General features: G+C 44.3%; 1 protein-coding gene across 5 annotated transcripts in view; it reads left to right on the top strand.

Annotated features, from left to right (window-relative positions):
- Positions 1-20,563, top strand: part of LOC105689920 (LIM/homeobox protein Lhx9) — a 153,729-nt gene that overhangs the window by 78,128 nt on the left and 55,038 nt on the right. For 2 of the 5 annotated variants that reach the window (XM_012407304.3, XM_048653259.1), the window contains exon 1: positions 8,164-8,553. The gene's annotated coding sequence lies outside the window, so the exon portion shown is untranslated. Of the gene's footprint in view, positions 1-1,686; positions 1,747-8,163; positions 9,918-20,563 lie in introns of those variants that run through there. The other 3 variants (XM_012407303.3, XM_020854512.2, XM_020854513.2) reach the window with 2 other exon arrangements.

Raw genomic sequence — 20,563 nt, 5'->3', positions numbered from 1 at the left:
CGCGTCAAGGATTCACTCCCGAGACTAAAGACTAACTAGAGATCGGAGGAATGCCGGCAGAGTCCCTCTCTATCTATCTATCTCTCTCTCTCTCTCTCTCCCGTTTCGTCGTCTTCTTCATTTTCTTCTTGTTCGCATCTTATTTCTCCTTTACTCGTCTCCTTCGCTCACCACCGGATTAAAACCCCTTGACTTATTACGTACCGAACGATGCGATGGCATCACGTGATCAATCACAAAAACACACAAGGGAACAATTGCGCCCTAATACGATAGACGGAGATAAAGAAATGGAGGGAATAAAGAAAGAAAGAAATAAAGAAAGCGAACTGGACGAAAAGAAAAAAAAAAGAAAAAAGAACGACACGTAAGAATCGAAATAAAAACTAATAATAACAAAAAAGAAAAAGAAAAAAAAACGGGAATAAAAAGGAAGAGCATAAGAATATGGAGAAAAAGCATCGAGACTCCGTGGACCTATGGAGAAAGAGAAGGAGAAAAAGGACGCTCCGCGGAGCGCGCAGAAGAGGAAGAGGACGAAGAGTATAAGCGGGAGGGCCCACCCGTTGAGAGTAAGGAATGTGGAACTGGACCGCAGCGTCGTCCCTATACGCTCGGAGAGTTTGAGAACGAAAAAATTTCTCAAAGATTTCACGATACACGCGCGCAACGACGTACGTGTGTGTGCGCGCGCGTGTGAATCCCGTGCGTGCACGCATCGCGTACGAACGGGGGGAGGTGGTATGGTACGGTATCGGACGCGTGGGTGTAGGTTTCGTCCTCCACGACGTTTACGCCGCGAGATAAAAGAGCCCTGGCGTGAGATCGTGCGTGTGTGCGGTTATACACCGTTGTAATATCGTATGTATATAAGGTGTACGTGATCACGGTCGTTCGGGGTTCTCGAACACCTGGGCAGAGGAGCTTAGCCCGGTCATTGTGCGGAGACAAATATGAGTTAATACGTCATCCAGCCTATTCAGCCCCCAGGGGAATTAGGCGGCGTGTAAGCGTCTTTTAATTGGTTCTCCCTCCCATTCCGTTCCTTTTACTCCGGCTCCTTCACTCATACTCAGATTTCGTACGGTGCGTATAGGTGTGTACGACGATACATATGTATACAGTTACCATACACTTTTGAATATCTACTTAAATTTTTGCCACTCGCCTATAAAGTGTCGAAACTGAAATAGAAAAAATAAAATAAAATACAACGAGAGATGAAGAACGATGAATTTTAACCGCAAATTTTGATTCGTTTTTTTTTCTTACAGCTACGTAGAACGTTTGGTGTATTTCTACGAGTGTCCCGTAGGTTGGGTTAAAGGATGCTGGCCCGCCTTTTAGTCCCTAATATTCGAAATGATAATTCACGTTTATTCAAACTGCTCAGGCAGCCCTTCTGAGTCGAGGGAACGCGACGCGGTGATTCAAATTTATGCAAAAATTCAACGGCAACGCAAAATCTCGTGTCTTATTAATATGGATCAATTTAGAGCTTCGCCATCCCTCTTAACGTCATCCCCTCTGTATTACTCCTATCCGCGCTGTATTTTATCAAGGGGGTGAAATTTCGCTCGTCAATTTGTCGGTGCGGGGTGCAGGATGGATAAACGAAACTCCGGTATATTTTCGAATTTTATTCATCGACGTTGTACACAACTTTATTTCTATCATATGTTGCAGAAAATGACTCCTGAGGACTGCGACGAGGACAACTTTGACTTGGAGGATTGCGGATAACAGGTGAGTCTCTGTCGTAAATTACGTAATTTCGAAAAATGATGGAAAAAAAAGGGACAAAAATTGGACTCGAATACCACACCGCGCGTAGATCTCGGCGGTACACGTATGTACCTATATATACACACTGACCAGGCGGGAAAAGGATGCAGAGTAAATGCTTTCGCTTGCAGTCAAAAAAATCAGTATTCCCAGGAGGTGATCTATCTAGCCGGGAACTGAGGTGACAATACCGTCCAAATGATGACCGCCAACCTCTGACCCCGCAACGGTCTAGCGAAGGGCGCGAACCGTCCGCAAGATTCGCGTCCGAACAATTTCGTTCGACAAATTTCGGAACCCTTTATCCCTCGGTGCCGTCTGAACTCCGTTACCTTCGATCCGTCCGCCCTAATCACCGACTCTCGTCGTAATTTCCGTACGACCGATCTTCGGAATAATTTACAAAAAAAAAAAAAAAAACTGGAAGTTCGTCCCAGTGCGAATATTTCCCATTGATCGGATTCGAGGGTGGTTCTTAGATTTCGCCGAGTGTCGCGAGTCGCGGCACACCTACGTATCTGCGGAACATTTTACGCTACGCAAATGAAGAATTGTCAGTCAAATACCGGGGGGTTCTCTCCGGCGTACGGGTTCCGTAGAACGCGTATAAAGGAAAGGGAATATGAATAGAAGTGTAATGCCGGTTCTGCAGCGATTCGATTGTTGGAACCATTCCCGGAGCTTTCGAACTCATCGGCCACGCCGGGGGCCACCTTATTCGATGCGCCAAATTAACTTGGACGTATTTCCCTCCGCTACGTCGTCGAAGAAATTGGACGAGCTTCGCCTTGACCCAAATAAACCAAATTTCGAAATACCAGACCTTCGTTGATTATATATACCTGCGATGATATTCGACGAGCAAAGATGGAAGTTGCAAATTTACTTTTCGTCTCTCTCGTGTTCCGTTGTCCAGAAACTAAGGTAATAATCATTATATAGCAACGACGCAACGGTGACGATGACGATGACGATGATAATAATAATGACGACAAATGAACGAATAAAAATGATTTACGGATCACCGAATGTCGCGGAATGTTGTACGGGATGTAATGCGGTATTGAGAGGCATCGATGCGCGGAACAGTTTTGAAAATTTACCACCGTCGGACGCTCTGTATAGCGTCGATTCCCCAATTTGCGCGTATATTTTCGCAGTCGGTTTTCAATTTTTCCGCCGCCTCGCAACGATTCCGATTCCGATTCCCCCCTCTGCTCTCTTCTATTTCACCCTCGTACCCCCGGAGACTTTAATAAATGATTTTCACAGAATGGGAAATCAGTCAATTTAGCCAAATGCCTATTGTCACGGCGTACCGCCGGCTCTCCCGGTTATATTCAGCTACACGGGATCGGGCGGTTCCATTCAACCCCGACCGATCGGTCGAACCGAAGCATACACGGGGTACCAACGTCTATAGCTATAATACACACGTCCTATACTGTTACGATATTTCAAAGGGAAATATCTAGGAGCGTACCTATACCTGTAGGAATATATATATGTATGTACGGTAGCCCCGTACCTACCTCCTCCTCTACCCTCGGTGACAATGATTTTCACGAAATTGTATATGCGACCAGGTGCGGCGGCGGCGGCAGCAGCAACGAAACTCGAACGAAAAACGATCCGAAGAAGGGCGCAGGGGGAGGGGGGGGACACGATCAATTTTTAAAACCAATAATACCTGCGGTTTCGATCGTCATCCCACGTGCTCCGTGCGGATATACGTATACATATATATATATGGAAAGAGAGAATTTTTGCAATACATTGTTATTATGCACCTAGCTTTTGTCGTTCCTCATTCCCTCGTTCCTCGTTCTTCTGGTTCTTCCTTTTTCTTTCCTCCCCGCCCCCCCCCGACCCTTTTTTTTTTTTTTTTTTTTTTTAGTCAGTTTTCTTCTCTTCTGTTTGTTTTGTTCGGATTTTCATCCCCTGTAACCCATATGTAGGTACGTACGTACGTACGTATGCATGCGTGGCAAGTGCCGTTGTATACACGTGTATACGTATAACTATGTACGTACGTAGGTACGTGCGTATAGCTGTGTGTAGTACATACATGCCTCTGCGCGGATCAACGTTCTAGAAAATATTGAAAAATTGAAAAGCACCCACGTCGTGAAAAGTTTGCTATCAAAAGAGCCAATTAGGTATAGCCAACGTATGGTGTGCATAGGTAGGTATGTATATACCTATACCCCGGTCCACATACTCGCTCAGGTTTCCTCAATAACGCGAAATTATATTCTCTCTTTGTACAAGTAAGAAAATCCGTTTTAATAATACCTCGTCACATATCGTTCATTTTTTAATCCCGCACTCCCTCCCTTCCTTCCTTCCTCCCTCCCTCCCTCCCCATCTCCCGATCTCCTCTACCAGCACCCGATGTATGTACATACAATTTAAAAGAAATTCCTTTTTTCTTTTTTTTTTTTTTTCTTCTTCTCGTCTTCCATCTCTACAATTCCACGTTGTCATCCACCAACCGCTCTACAATGGGGGTGAAAGGGTAATTTTTTAACCACCTTTTTACTCGTGTAGGCATGAAAGGGCTCGAAAAAAGATGAAAAAAAAAAAAAAAAATGAAACAAATAACTCACGGGAGAGGGAGGAAACAATCCCTTGATACAAAGTTCCTATGTATAACCAGCCGGTTGATATATATCTTCATATTTATGTACTTATGTATATATAACTATTACATACATACGTATACATATATACATTATACATACACGTATAGTATCTTGAATAATACAAAGGGGTGCGTTCTATACTGCAAGGGAAAATTACCCCTTAGCGGTGGAGGAGAGGTGGAGAGGAAGAAGAAGAGGGGAGAAGGGGGAAGGGGGAGGGGGAGGGGCTGTAAATAATAAAACTGTAAGAGTAAATATAATTAGCCGCGTATAGTATGTTTGCACCCGGGAGAAGTCGCGTGGGTGGGTGGAGGTCAGAAAATGTTGAAAACTGAGGGAGGGGAAGGGGCGGGGGGGTGGGATTTCGAGTCGGATCAAAAGGGGTGATGTATATATAGACAAACTTGTGACAAAAATGATTCGTTTTTGTAGCGGCATGTTCGTACGAGACTGAAAAGACTTCTATGAGATTGGTTCTCTTTCTCTCTCTCTCTCTCTTTTTCCTCCCTCTCTCGCGGGCTAGTTTCCGGCGGGTTTTACGAAGAAAATTTTCTAAACTCACGTTACATTACCAACTATATTTTATTACGTGCGACCAAATTTTTCAAAATCAGTTTTCCCTGGGATAGAATATTTTCAATCGTCAACACGAATTTTTATTATAGGTACTCGACGGTGTAATTTTTCAATTCGTACTCTCTGTCTTTTTTTCACGGGCAAAAAAAACATCAAAAACATATTTTTTCCCGGTACGAGTTAATGTTTCAACTTCACCTGGGTTTTTCGTTTTTTATTTTATTTTCGTCAACGTTCGACGGAGAATCATAAGACGGGTTATATCCCTACGAGTGGTAAGGGTGTGCGCGGCGGTGGCAATGGTGGTGGTGGTGATGGTGGTGGTGGTGGTGGTGGTGGTGGTGGTGGTCTTGCAGAGGACGATCTTGAGGTTGTCGGCTACCGCGGGAGCTCCTGCGGGGCGGAGCACACGTCAGACGAATGAAGAGCGTTCCTAATTTGAAACTGAGAGGCAAACAAGTGCCAAACCGAGTATCCCTCGTCCGTCTGTCTCCGCCGAAACCCTCCCACTATACCTACCCCGCACCTTCTTCTCCTCTGCAGTGTGTGTGTATATGTATACCTATACGTGTGTATACCTATGTACGATACAGCCCATGTACATTCTATTTCCGCCGAAAACTCGACCGACTACTATCTCCTCAATTACGAACCATTTACCCCAGGTCATCTGGAATTACCTTCCCTCCTCGTCCGACGTAACCGCCTCTCCGTCTTCCTCTTCATCTTTGCCGTTCGATTCCCTTTCCCACTTCTGGAAAATATTTCCGACTCATTTTTTTTCAACCAAGCAACAATCACATCGAAGACCTACGGTAAGAAATATGAGGGTGTAACTTTAATTTTTTTTTTTTGCCAATGAACAACACACGACATCAGAATCACGATTTTCCGAACGGAGCATGATTTTGGGAAATCCGGATTTTTCGCGAGTCTTTCCGGTTTCTCGGTGCACCGCGTGACGATGATAATTTGAAAATTTTTCCCGTTCCTCCGTTTCATCATAACAATCGCGAGGATAAAAGTTTTCGCAGTGAACGGAGGAACGAACGGATCGCATTTATTAGCTGAAAAAGCTCTCCGTCCTGCACTTCGCGGTGTACGGTATACCGCAAAATTTTTACATTGTGCGGATAGATATATCGGGGAGAAAAGAAATGGGTAGCGCGGCGATGGTTAAAAACAAAGGGAACACACCTATCTTCGTCTGGAAAACAATGGAAAACTAGGCGGATCGCGGGAGGATACTCGGTCGTCCCGAGGTTTTCAGACAAGGCTTAGGATAATTCTCGAAGATGTTTGAAAGGAACCGACCGACCTTAAGGGATCCCGTATAACGTACATATATACATATACACCGCATCTATCCGCGTACCTATTTTGCCATAAGTTTCTCCACAGAATTTTCTTGACATTTACCAGACGTCCCCGTCCGGAATTGTTTTCACCGTAATCCAATAATAGGATTAGATCCTAGCGTGACGTCAAAATAATTAGCCTAGATCCGTGTAAGATAGGCGAGAGATGAATATTCAAGGCACCCCGCGGGTTGAAATTTATTTAGAAAATTTTTTTTTTTTTTTCTCTCTCTCTCTCTTTCCTCTCGGCAATCGACGATCACGAATTGCCTCGAGAAACCATATTTGTTAATGGGTTTGTTTAAACGGGGGGGGAACAAAAAAATAAATTGATAGAAATAATGATATGAAAAAAAAAAAATAAATAATAGAAAGAAAGATATACTTATACATATACGTATGGAGAGGTTACCGCGCGCATGTATGAGGTATTTATAATATGTACATAAATGTACTCTGGAGCAGAGTATAGATAATAGGATACCTATATATACTTTGTTAGTTTGCTTACGCCACGCCTCGCATTAATCTCGTGTCGGAGTCGCGATAACGATCATCACTGTGCACGAGTTGTCGGGTTGCCCACCTATACGTATATTATATGTATTTCATCTATGTGGGTAGGTAGGTACGTACGTAGGTACCACGTTCGCGTAGACATTATATAAGTTGATGCAACCACGCGAAGAAAATCTATATACATGTATAACTATCGTGCAAGCACACCGTGAATATACATATACATATGTATATACGCGGGGATAGATGGAAAATCATTATTTTCGGATACCGTCCGTCTCCCATCGTTTTTTCTTCCGTATGCACCTGACGGAGGTGTGGGAAAAACCGTAGGAGAAATAAAAAAAAAAGTAAAAAATACAAAGTGACGAGAGAATAAGCACGTATCATTACAGATATTATACGTAGAGCCGGGAGTTGAATCTCCGCGCGGCAGATGAACCTTGAGTAGAAAGAAAACACGATAAAAAGTACGGGATGGGTGAACGGGATGGGGAGGGGGACGGGGGACGGGGGACGGGGGACGGGGGACGGGGGAGTGCCCCGGATAAAGGATATACCTGCAGGAGTATAGAGGAACTCTCCGGTGATAAGTAAGACACACGGAGCGTAATAAAAATAAGTAATTACTCGAAGTAATCCCTCCTCTCTTTCTATCCCCCCCCCCCGCCCGCGTCCCTCCCCTCGCGAATCCCCTCTCTTTTCATCCCCATCTACGCGATCCCGCCACCGGTCGTTCAATTAACGGAATACCGTTGTCTTCTCCCTCCGAAACCCCCTCGAGCTTTTTCCTCCCCTCGTCCTCCTACCCGTTTCGTTTCCCCGTTTCTCTCCCTCCGTTCGCCTCATACCCCGCGAAATCCGCGAAATGTTTCACTTTGGTCGTCAGGGCGGCGGGGACGTCGGGCAGAGTTTCATAGGGTTGGCAACGGGGGGTGGGGGGGGGGGGGCACAGCGAGGGGGGAAACGGCGCGCACGCCCCTATCGCACTATTTACCCCTCTCCGCGGAGCTCCGCTTCTTCCTCCCTCCCCCCTCCCCCTCTCTTCGCTCGCCGCGCGCTCCCCTCTCCGCGCCCATGCCGTATCACCCCTCCGTGTACGTACGTCGTGCGCTTTTCCCCGAGCGAACGAACGGCGGGCTGGCAGCGGCAGCGGCGGCGGCGGCGGCGGCGGCGGCGGCGTCGCGACGCGTTGGATTCCCCCGCCACGTCTACCGCGGTAGAGCAGGAACCGAACCGAACGACGACGAGCGGCGTCGAGTTCGGAGTAGTCGCGAACGGTGGTGGGGGAACACCGAATCCCTCCGTGGCCACATTCGCTCGCTAACCGTTGCAGCGAAAGGTCCTTGGGCGCGGCAAGTCGCGTTTCATTTTCGTTTCCATGCAATAAGAACTTTATTTTTCCATCCAACGTGAAAAAATTACGTTTCGTCAACACCCATGTTGTGCCGTGGAATGTATTCGACCTGTTTCGAGTGGTTGTCGCGCGATATCGACGTTTCGCACGAGACGTTATCGTCGCATTCGTAGTTATTCGCACATGACCGGAGAAACAAATAACGACGATACACCGATGATTGATCGTCGATCGCTGCGTTTGTTTACCAGCGATGTGTCCAGTTTGATCACGAATGAATGATCACGAAGAACCAACAGACGCACGAATGATGGTAAAAAAAAAAAGTGAATTGTGTTTCATAATGAGAGATTAAAACGTTACGAATTACGGTGTGATTACGATCCGATCGGGAGTATGTCGCATTCGATCGTTATCTTTCAATTGTTACGACCGTTTGCCCTCCGACAAACTAAATAAATAATCGACGAGGGTTGTTAACGCGTTCCTACGATCGCTCCGTTGAACTATCCAGGAATTATAATAAATCGAGCGAGTATTTTTTATCGATGTGTATCTTCCTCATAACGAAAAATTCATTATCACCACCTATTGGCTCGGCAACAACCTGCGATATTATTACGCACCACTACGTAACTAATCACTGCCCCCCAGTTCGGCTAGTTGTGTGTGATGATAGAGGAGTAATCGATTAACGGACGGTGCTGCATGGGGGGATTAGAATAGAAGAGAGAGAGAGAGAGAGAGCGAGAAAGAGAGAGAGCGGGAGAGAGAGAGAGAGAGAGAGAAATATACAGCGCGGTGGGTGAAAATAGAAAGAGCCCAAGGAAAAAGGGCGAGGAGGGAATAACGAAAAAAACAGAAAAGAAAAAAAAAAATGACGAGACTAGGACGTAAACATACCAACGCGGATTCGCTCGGTGTCGTTGTCAACAATAACTGTGGTCTGACGTGAATTATCTGTGGAGATCTGATTTATCTTTTGTTAATTTTTATTTTCCAATTTCTGTTATCTTACACTTTTACTACACGTTGCGTGCTACGTTGTACGACGGAAGAGGTAGAAAAAAAAAAACAAGAAGAAGAAAAGAAAAACCAGTGTTCTCTTTTTTTTTTTATCTTACGTGGTCGGAATATAAACAAAATAAAATAAATAAATAAATGAAAAAACAAACAAACCCCACGATATTTTCATCGAAAGAACGAGTTGATAATGTCAATGATAATTATGTGCATAATCTTGCATTGAAAAGTTTCTCTTCTCGATCATCGAATCGTAATGATTATCAACCTCGTGACACAAACGAACCAATGAAATACCCCATATAATGATCGGGCCCGACGGTACATAGTAATAATAGTAATAATAGTAATAATTATAGTAATAACAATAATAATAATAATCGTATCAATAGTAATGCTAATAATTTATTCGACGAGTGATAATTGGTAGGATATAACGATAAATTGAAAGAAAAGAAAGAAAGAAAAAAAGAAAAAAAAACCTTGTGAAAGTGAATTAATTAGTAATATTCCGGTACCATCTACGATAAAAGAAAATAAAGAATTAAAGTCCTCTTTATCCTCTACACGTCATCGACATCTCTGTGTATAAAATAGAATTTCGAGAAGATTTTATTTTGGATTTCTTACACATATATGTCGTCGTCAATTGAGGTGAGTCTGGTGAATAAATTTTCTTTATTTTTTTTTTTTCCCATCTTGTCTCACATATAAAAAGAAATCCCTGTCGCTAGATGTTTAGCTTTCATTTTTTTTTTCAGTCTTTTATTCCTTCGAAAAATGACTCCTTCCTTTTGTTTTTTTTTTTTCTTTCTCCATTTTTGGAGTGAATAAAGTGTGGACCGATAGCACGAGGGGGTCACGTTGTTGAGTTATAAGACGAAAATATTTCACCGGTTGTATCGTGAAAAGATATACTCGATGTGCGTTGGCGCTTTTCGTAGCAACGCGGGTATTTAAAGTTGGTCGCGTCGGCTAAAGACTCTGATAATTTAAAGCGGAAGCTAAAAACCACAATTTTATTTTACTTCATTTTTTCGAGTATAAATTAGATAGAATAAGAGGAAAAATCGGTTACTCGTCCGGTAGAGACGAGGAAGAAAGGAAAAAAATAAATAAATAAAAGAAAAATCACGGATGCAGCGGGGAGAAAATTTTTATAAATAGATATCCAATAAAAGTTGGAGAATAATTCTGTTTTGTAAAAAAGTAAAATAACCAGAATCACGTAGGTGGTTGATGTCGACGTCGTCGTCGTCGTCGTTGAGACGATTTGAGCCAATTGACGCAAGCGCCGCGTCGCGCACGTGGTTTTGTAGCTCGACGTTCGTTATATACACAGGTACGCTATGTACACTCGTATACATTACCCAAAAGAGAGACATTCTCATTCAACCGTCATTCCGTACTTTGCGAAATTCAAGGCGGATTTTTTCACGTCTAGTTCTGCGCCACGAGTCCGGTTTCCCTTAAATATTATTTATTATTCGTTCGCTCATTCGTTTGTTTGTCATACTCTGATTGTTTTTCTATTCCCGAGGAATCGTTTTTCTTCTCTTTCCTTTTCTTTTTTTTTTTCTCTCTTGTTACCGTTATGATAATTGAACGTATTCACGCTCTCTTCACGTAGGGGAGACCGGGGCAAGTTGGAGACGTTAAGCTTCAAGTGTGGTTTTTTAATCGATTGTAAGCGAATTTCAAAATCTTTTGGTATTTTTCGAAAGTATGAGATGTTGGCTATTAAAAAAAAAATTGACATTGAATTCGGTCATTCACAAACTACGTAATTTCCATTTTTCCGAAATTCTGCAAATTCGTCAACTTGCCCCGACCACGGGGCAAGATGGCGAACCTATCGGGGCAAGTTGACGAATATTAGATTTTGGTTTAATGGGCCTAAAAAAATACTTTTTTCGTCAAAATATACTTCAGTTTATTTAAATCCATAAAAGATATGAAAATACAAATACGCATAGTTTAGCTTAGATATACATATACTGATAATTAACACTGGTCGCAAACGAACTGAGCTGCTCCTTCGACATTAGAACATGCCAACATTGAATCGTGAATAAATTTATTCATTTATTTATTTATCGAATTATTCAATGAGCTGCACAATCGTATGTAGCCTAAATATCAATTAACTAAACAAAATGCAAAGATCTCGATAAGGACGATCCGTCAACTTGCCCCCACCATCTTGCCCCATTTGCCACTATTTGCGAAAAAAGAACCCCACAAAAAGTACATTGGTGAAAATTCGGAGATTCTATGATCTCTAGGATCTATATGCGTATAGAAATAAAGTATTAATTCACAAGTCCGATCTTGCTTACCTGTAGTTGTATACAACTATTTTCTTAAGCTTCAGATGTTACTTTGAACACGTCCGAAACCACAATGCCTCCGTAAAAAAGCCGGATGACCTTGCCACGCTAGCTACATCGCAAATATTATTGCGTAGAAGAGTGTTCAACACTTTTTGATAACTTACCCGGCGCTATCTGTCAAAATATTCTAGAAACAATCAATTCGTCATCTTGCCCCAGCCTCCAACTTGCCCCGGTCTCCCCTACACCCGACACTCGCTCCTCGACCTCTCGAGGAGGTTGTTGTTTCTATGCAAATGATCCTCGCAACGTCGTTGATCTCGTCGAAAGGAACAATCGAAAAAAAAAAAAAATAAAACAAATCACTCGCGTCGACAAAATCAAGAATTCAAATTACACTCGATTGCTCGTTTCCAGTCGAAGTCATTTTGGCAGCCGATTATTTTGACGATTCCTATATTCATGGGTATCGATATCGTGAAAAATTCCAACGTTCAACGTCAGTCGGCAGTGTTCACCCGTTTCGAATCTGACAATTTTTAAAAATGTCCAGGTGGGGGAGGGGGGGGGGGGGGGGAAACGAGTAATTCTCTCAGGTATACAAAGACCGTAGGTGTCGCGGAGGCATTTCGAGCCTATCTTTTCTATTTACTCGTGAAAGAGAGGACGAGGAACGGAACGAGTCCCGCTGTGATTTCACGACTTCAAAGTCTCTCCGTCTTTGGGTGTTGGAGAAAAAAAAATGTGAGAAAAGAGACGAGAAACAAAACCGAAGAAGGTGCTGAACAGGGTTGAGAGGCTCGATCGTCGTCGTCGTCGTCGTCGTCGTGGTCCCCGCGTGTCTTTCCTAGGCAGTTTCTTCCGTGTTAAACCTCTTCTATTCCCCCGCAACAATTTATTGCTTTACGATCTTTCGAACACCAACGAAAACATCGATTTTCGCGCCATTTTCCCCTAAACGACACAACCGGTTTTTACGCCTTCACGACAAACACCCGTACCCGAGTGTTAGGTACACAATCCTCACCTCGGGAGTAGAGTTTAGTGGGCTTAAAACCTGCTGTGTAAGCTTCAAGTTTTTTTTTTCTTTTTTTTTTTGTTTTTTTCTCCTCCTCCCCGCTTGTTCTTCTCATTTCGTTTTTTCCTTCTCGCCGTAATACCATCCGTAATTCCGTGGATAAAATTCGTTGGTCAAGGACCATGTGACTAGCCAAACAAATTTACGACCGTTCCAACGACGCGCGATTAAATTTACCATTTTTCTTCCGTAATATCGATATCCTCGTTTAATCTTTAACTTTGAAATTTGAGTCCTGCCACGTACGTACGTACGTACGTACGTACGCAGAGGAGATACAGACCGCGGGGACGCACACAACTCCACACGTCGTCCATGTATTCAAATATATTTCCGTGGTCCCAAATAGCTGGCAGTTGGTAATTAAACGGAGCAGAGCGAGTATAATAAAGGCAATATCGCAAGCTGGGGTATAGTGCCGAATTAAAATGTAAATATTTGATTAAAGTTAATCCTGCAGGCAGGCAGGTGGGTGGATGTGGATGTGGATGTGAATGTAAACGTGAAATGAGATGGGGGATGGCGGGATGGGGGGGGGGGGGGAGGGGGGAGGGGGGCTGTACCGTGAAACGTTGGTGAAACGGGACGGGGTACGACGAATAAGGGGCCGCAAGTAGTCGGAGTGAACGGCACACACCGCGCCAGCGGGGGTGGCGGCGGCGGCGGCGGCGGTGGTGGTGGTGACCCTAAGGGGCGGTTTTTATTGCTACTTTTTATTATAGCCTATGTAGACCTACCTGACCTCCCACCCTCCGTGTCTCCCTTTCTCTCTTTCTCTCCATTTTTCTCTTCATTATCTCTTCCTCTCACGCATGTAAGAGAGAAAAAGAGAGAGGGAGATGAAGGGAGGGAGGGAGGGAGGGAGGGAGAGGAGAGAAGCTGGAATCTGGAAGAGAAAAAGGGGAACGAGGCGTGGAGAGAGGGTTGATTAAAACTAACATTGTGCCAAGAATTACCCCGTGAGATTGAAAATTAAATTAATATACAAAACCCAGTATCCACCCGGCCGGCTAATTAGCTATATAATATTAATTAAAAGTTAAGTACCGCTTTGTTTTCAACTGCAACTTTAATACCGCCGCCTTTGTATATAGAGGTAATAACGTATAAGTCGGTAGGTTCGTACGGATATACCTACCCTATGAAATACGCACGCACACACGTGTATATGTATATCTCTCCATATATATTTACATATATAGATATATATATATATTTTACGCAATGCATAACCTATGCGTAAACGTATCGTAACTTATCAACCTTCGTCGCGTACCCCTCCCCCCAACACCTGCGGATGCACAAGGAACTGCCAGATGCGCTATTTTTCATCACGTATTCACTAACACCGACACCTGAGAGACCCACCTCATACGCATGCACGTACTTCTTGCCTCGCGGTTCGCCTTATCGCATCGCTATTTTTCTTTTTAATTTTAGTTTCAGTTCTTTTGTTCGTTTTTACTCTTCAAATTTTTCACCGTTTTCATTCTCGCGACTCTCACCGTCGAATCAGATAGTTTTAACGTACCTACGGTACATTTATGCACACGATTTGTAGCTACAAAGCCCCATCTTACACAGAAATGTGCCTCGGCGTATGAACCTACGACGATCGCTTGAAAGTTTTTTTTTTTTTCTCTTTCTTTCATATTTTTCTACCGACGATGTAACTTTTTTACAAGGAACAAACGAAACGTAAAGAAAGAATAAAAGAAAAGAAAAAATAAGAATAAATAAAAATAAAGAAAGAAGAAAGAAGAGCGTTTCAGCCAAGTTCAAATTACACCTCTGAGTATAATCTCGTGTTTTTTTTGTTTAATTTAATTTTTTACTTATTTTTCCCCACTTTTCTCCATCCCCCCCACCCTCAGTATCGCTATTATTGCATTGTACGCGACTAAGAGATCGCGTTTCTTCTGCCCAAATTGCATCAGGTAGTTGATGCGAACCGTCGATTGGATATCGTGATTAGATGAGAATAAAGTTGAGAATATTTTATTAATTGAGATGCTCAACTGTTCAATTTCAACTGTACAATCTCGCTCTTAGAACTGATAATATACTATCGTATCTTCTTTCTTCGCGTTTTCTTTTTTCTTCTTCTATTTTGATTTTTTTTTTTTCTCTACTCGAGATGGCAGGTTTACACGGTTGTATACCTGTAGCGATTCCCTCACGAGGCAAGATGAACGGCCCTCCCTAATATTATGCGGGTTTCGAATCAATTCTATGGTAACTCTTTTTGGCAGCAGCTTGTTTGCTCTAGACCTGATCATTGTGCGATTACTCGGCCATATATTACTCGTATTTACACAGGGGAGGATTCGAAAATGTATATATATATATATATATTTATATACTTCTTTTCCAGCTCGGATATATCCGAAAATTCTTATCTAATTTCTTTCAAATCTAATAAATGAATTTTTATACACGTCCCTTGTTTCGGATCTCTCGCGCGTTCGGTTTTATTCGTCGCACGAGTGCGTGCAGTTTGTTCGTTTATTTATTTATTTTTTTTTTTCACTGCGAATCCACTCGAAAGCTTCACATGTCGGGAATAGTGTTATTATTTAGGTAGCAAGTTCGCCGTTATTATCTGCAGCGCGCGTACTTCTTACCAGCCAACGGGCTGCACTAACTCCTCACGATGCATTAGCCTGCATAGATGCATGAATGTTATCATCGTATATAGTTCGAAACGGCGTGTGGTGCGGGGTGTATAAGATACAAGGTAGCTCGGTAGGGTCCTACGAAGTACGAGGTTCTAGTCCATTAGCGTTAATATTATAAACGTTCTCGCTGCTTCTGCTTCTGCCGCCGCGCTACCTCCCCGTCTATATCTCCCCGCCTCCGCGTCCCCGTAGCAATTCGGTTGGCTGTTCACCAACAACCGATGCGAATGTTCGTTATTATACCTCCGTAGGTACAACTTCGCTAGAGAATTAACCAACTTTACAATCCCGATTACCCACTGTTTAGTCGTCGAGTGCCCGCGGGATGATTTCCTTTTTTTTTCTCCCTTTCTTTCTTTCTTTCTTTCTTTCTTTCATTTCTTCGATAATAATTAGCAGCGTAAAAACTTAATTACTCAATGACGTTATTTATCATACTTAAGAGAGATTTTTCTCACGGCGAGGAGGAGGAGGAGACGGCGGCGGCGGCGGCGGCTCTCTCTCTCTCTCTCTCTCTCTCTCTCTCTCTTTCCGTATTACAAGACACGTTGTTCATCAAACAGCGTGCGCCTGGTTAAACAGAATAAAAATAACTGCGCACGCGGCGTCGACTCCACCGATTATCTACGGCTCTAAACGAACACGAACCAAGAATTGTTCTGCCGAGCCTTAAAGTTTTGCACCTTCTTATTCTTCTTCTTCTTCTTCTGCTTCTTCTTCATCTGCTTTGTTTTATTCTCGCGTTGTCCTTCCTTCTTTCATTTCGCCTCCTTCTTCTCTTCTCGCAGCTCGTTTCTATCGTTAAAAAAACCTGTCCTCGATCCTCGATCCTTCTTTTGGATATACCCTTCCGCCTCGTACCGTTGCCTGACTGCGCGAACTTCTTGCTCTTCTTGTTCTTCTTCTTATTCTTCGCTCTTCGCTCTTCGCTCTTTGCCCAAAGTAAACCTTTGACCAACGGCAAACCACCCGCAGCAGCTATATATACCAGCCATTATCTTCACAATGTTGCTAATTGACCGAGAATATAACCGGTGAGCCTTCCAAAACAAACTCGCGCGTCGTGCGCGACGTGTGTTGCAAAGTTCGTAGTACTCATCGTTCCTCGCTTCGATTCCGTTCTCTATTTTCTCGAAACGGTTTTCCCACTCGTCGGTCGCAACGGAGGTACCTTTTTTTCGTCGCCGAATCGAATTCACTCCTCGATACCGAGGCGGCGACGAAGGTTACGGAGTATAGGGTTAGGTAACGAAAGTCGACGGAGAGCGAACGAGGCGATGGTGTACTGCAAGCAGTAGGTCGGGCTCGACTCGTTGGTTTCGTTGCGTGGAGGCGATTTAATTGGATGAAGAGTTGCCCTTATTTCGAAATCTGGAAATACCGGTATAGCACGTGTCCATTTACGACTTCTTTCGTCGCACGTATATATATATATATATATATAATACCTATGTATCTTTTTATCTACGTATACATATCTATGTACCATCCTATTTCTCGTTCACCGCATCCAGGCAGCCAGTTCATCCGGTCGTCGTCGTCCTCCTCTTACCCCGAAGGTTTCCTCCTTCAGGTTTTCAGCTTCTCGACGCAACGATCGTCGCGTACCTAAACTCAACTCAACGTAACTCAAAGTATACCTCGTCATACCTTCGCCATTTATATTTTACCCTTTATCCTCATCGACGACATTCGATTCGCTTAATTTTTAGCCGCTCGTTTCTCCACTTTCCTTTTTCTTCCGTATCTAATCGTTGATCCGTACGTAGTACGTTGTCGCGCAGGAAGTAATACAGGTGTATTATTGGAACAGGGTGCACACGTGATGCATCGACCAACGTTTAATATGCAGCCTCTCCTCCTAATATCTGGTAGTAGCTGCTGCCGCTGCTGGTGGTTGTGTACATACGCGTATCACATCATATTGTTAATCTGGAAACCACCTTCTCCCTCCCTCCTCCCCCCTCCCGTTTACTTCCCTCTTTCCGTCGTACTACTTCTCTCCACTCCTCTCCTCTCCTCTCCTCTCCGTACATGTTGCCCCGTAAGAATCCACTTAATGAAATTTCCGTTGAGGCGAAGCCAACCGGAGAACCCGATTGGCTTCTCCGAGAGAAACTATAGCCGCGGGTCCCGTTCCTCGTCTACATGCATATCGCATACGTATATATACGTATATATATGTATATATAACTACACCGTACTATATACATATAGGTGTTGTACTTTACATGGGTAGCCTCGCGTATACGTGTGTGACGTATATAAGGGAGGAAGAGACCCCGCGTGGCATTGTGGAGCAATTAATAATGTCATATTGCATCCCGAACCAACACTCTCCGTCCTTCTCCTTTCGCAATCGGTCTCTCTCTCTCTCTCTCTCTCTCCCTCTCCATTTTCTCCCTTTATTATTTCGGACGAAGGGAGGGGGAGAAACGCTGATAAGTGTGCAGCGTCTACGTTCGTTCGTTTATTGCGTACGCTATAGGGTACGTGCGGTGTACGATATTTCATATATTACGCGCGTTGCGATCGCAAAACGTTCGGTACACGTGCGTTTGTTTGTACGTGCTACGCGTCATTTACACGGTGTCGCGATAATTTTCAATACGCACACTTCTGCGTACGAGGGGGAAGAAATTTTGAAAACTGCATCGCGACGACGTTATTCGCGAATTTGTAGAGACTCGCACGTGTATACGCAGTCTACGGCGCAACGTCGTTGAGAAGAAGAAGAAGAAGAAGAAGAAGAAAAGAATAAGAAAACGAAAAAAATTGTGAACCAGTTTTCTTGATCCCGTAATCGGCGTGCGCCACGTTGCGCGTTGCGCCGAGAGTTTCGTCTAAGAATGTTGTTCGGGAAGGGGGGCGAGAGAGAAGAGGAGAGAAAAAGAGGAGAGCCCGCAGGATCGTTTTAGTCGTTGAGTCGTTTTTAGAGTTTAGCGTTGATGCTGATGTCGGTACCGTCGGTTGAGGACTTTTAGGAGGGTTTGAATTTGTTAAATTCCTCCACAGCCGCCGCTATGCGGGACGGGAAAAATACCCCGCGAGAGCGTGGGGGCTGCTCTTTTTTTTTTTCCCCCCTTCCCCCTCCCCCTCCGCCTCCCTTTCCTCGCCGTTGTAAAAGTGAGTTTTACACTTCGTTCGGGTCATTCTAGCGACGCTCGACAATTTCATTGTTACGTATTAATACGCGGGACGACCGCGAAACAATTGGACCTCGTAACGTATACGTACGTTACGTGATTCGCGAAAAATGAAAGATAGGGGGGAGGCCCTCGAAGTTCGCGACCCGCGGCCCCCCTCTCTCTTTTGAATTCGCGACTCGCCTCAGTTGCGAATTTCGTTTATAGATCACGGACTCGCTCTCGCTTCTCTCCCTTACGCTCGGCGTATCGAACTATTATACCGCGCGTAATATGTATACATACATATACCGCTACGGTACACGAGCACTAAATACACCCGCGCGCGCGTACACCACCCGCTACTCCCGGGGTTTCGAGGAGAGTCCCGGACTCCGGTCGGCACTTTGTTTAATTAAAGCCATAAATCAATGTCAATTAGTTGGCCACAAAACTGCCGCGTAATTAATTATAATTAACGATTAATAATAAATAATTAGCCCGGGGATTCCTGCGAGTCATTCGACCGGCTCACTTCTTCTCCTTCTTCTTCTTCTTCTTCTTCTTCTTCCTCGTCTCAGTCTTCTTGTTTCTAGATACGTAGGCATACGTACGTACGTACGTACACATTTACAGTTTCTATTTCGTACGACGCGACCGTTGGCTCGGTATCGGTCGATATTACAGCCTACGATCGTCTTCGTGAGAAATGAGCCGGTCTAAAGACAAAATTATCATTTCACGTCGCCATATTTCTATATCGATCTACACTTCCACGTTGTACTACCGCATACCTAATTTCTCCTCGATTCGTTCACGAGCTATACTTCGAGTCGAATCGGAATACTCCGAAAAGCTATGAGAATTTTCAATCCTAGAATAGAATGTCTTTTCGAGAATATTTCGTCGTCGGATTTTCGTCCTTTTTTTCCATCCATCCATTTCGCTCGGTCGTCGCCGAGGTCAGTTTCTAATTTAATAAAACGTCATTTTTCTTTCTTTTTTTTTTCTTTCTTTTCTTTTTCTAATTTTGCACGGCTTTATCATTTTTTGATTACCATGAAATAATAGCTGCACCGAGTATAAACGAGACTCGTAAATCAGTGGCCTAATGAATTCAACGTCCGGGCGTCGCGGCGCCCCGACGTCTCTTCGATCCTCGCGGCGTCGCGCGCGCGTTACGGTACGGGGAGCGAGGGATGGGGGATGGGGATGGGGAGGTGGGGGGGGGGGGCTTGGCTTTCCCTCGCCTTCTCTCCTCTCCACTTTTCTCTCCTCTCCTCCTACTCTCGTTCCCCACCCTTTGTCGCAGGGGGAGATTATACACATACTCGCACTAGAGCGGGGAACGGGATAGCGGCTAGTCCGTCCGTCCGTCCGCCTGGCTGCCGGGTCTTTGCATTTATCTTTACGAGTTCGGATATACACGGGAGGAGGAGGAGGAGGATCCCTTATAGCTCAATCTCTCTCTCTCTCTCACTTCTGCTCGGTACAAGACTTCCGAGTATCGCGTCGGCCTCTCTCAAGTTCCGCTTTTGCCAGAAGCGGGAAACAAACCTCGAAATATCATTCTTCGACCCTCGCGCGTCGCGAAACGTCGGTGGAAGATATTCGATGTCCGAACATGCGGTTTTAAAAATTGAAAGTAGCACGTTTTTCCAAAAAACTATTCCTTCGTTTTTCTCAGAGCGCTGTCGAATCCGGGAGAATGTTAGTTCGATTCCTCGTTCTCTCCGTGTCGCCTTCGTCGCGGTATACCTATGTAACGATTCTTTTTACCTATTTATTTATTTTCATTTTGTTTCTCTTTATATTCTCGACATTCTCTCTCTCCGTTGGACTTACGCAAGTATACCGAAGGGTTCTTCGGATCCGCCATGGAAACCGGTCGGTCGAGTTAGCGTTGTATCCACCTCATCCCTACTCCGGGGACCACCTGCTCTTCCAAGGTGCGTCATCCCGATCCTTGATCTTCGCCCCTTCGGGTTTCACGTCCCGTTTCTCCTCCTCCTCGTCGTCGTCGTCGTCGTCGTCCTCTTCGTCTCGTCGATTATAACGTACTCCCGAGAATTCACGGAAATTCTTG

The sequence above is a fragment of the Athalia rosae genome, chromosome 3 (genome assembly GCF_917208135.1).
Source record: "Athalia rosae chromosome 3, iyAthRosa1.1, whole genome shotgun sequence".
Lineage (NCBI taxonomy): Eukaryota > Metazoa > Arthropoda > Insecta > Hymenoptera > Athaliidae > Athalia > Athalia rosae.
Note: the sequence above shows the minus strand (reverse complement) of the source record. Positions and strands in the feature narration are given on the sequence as shown.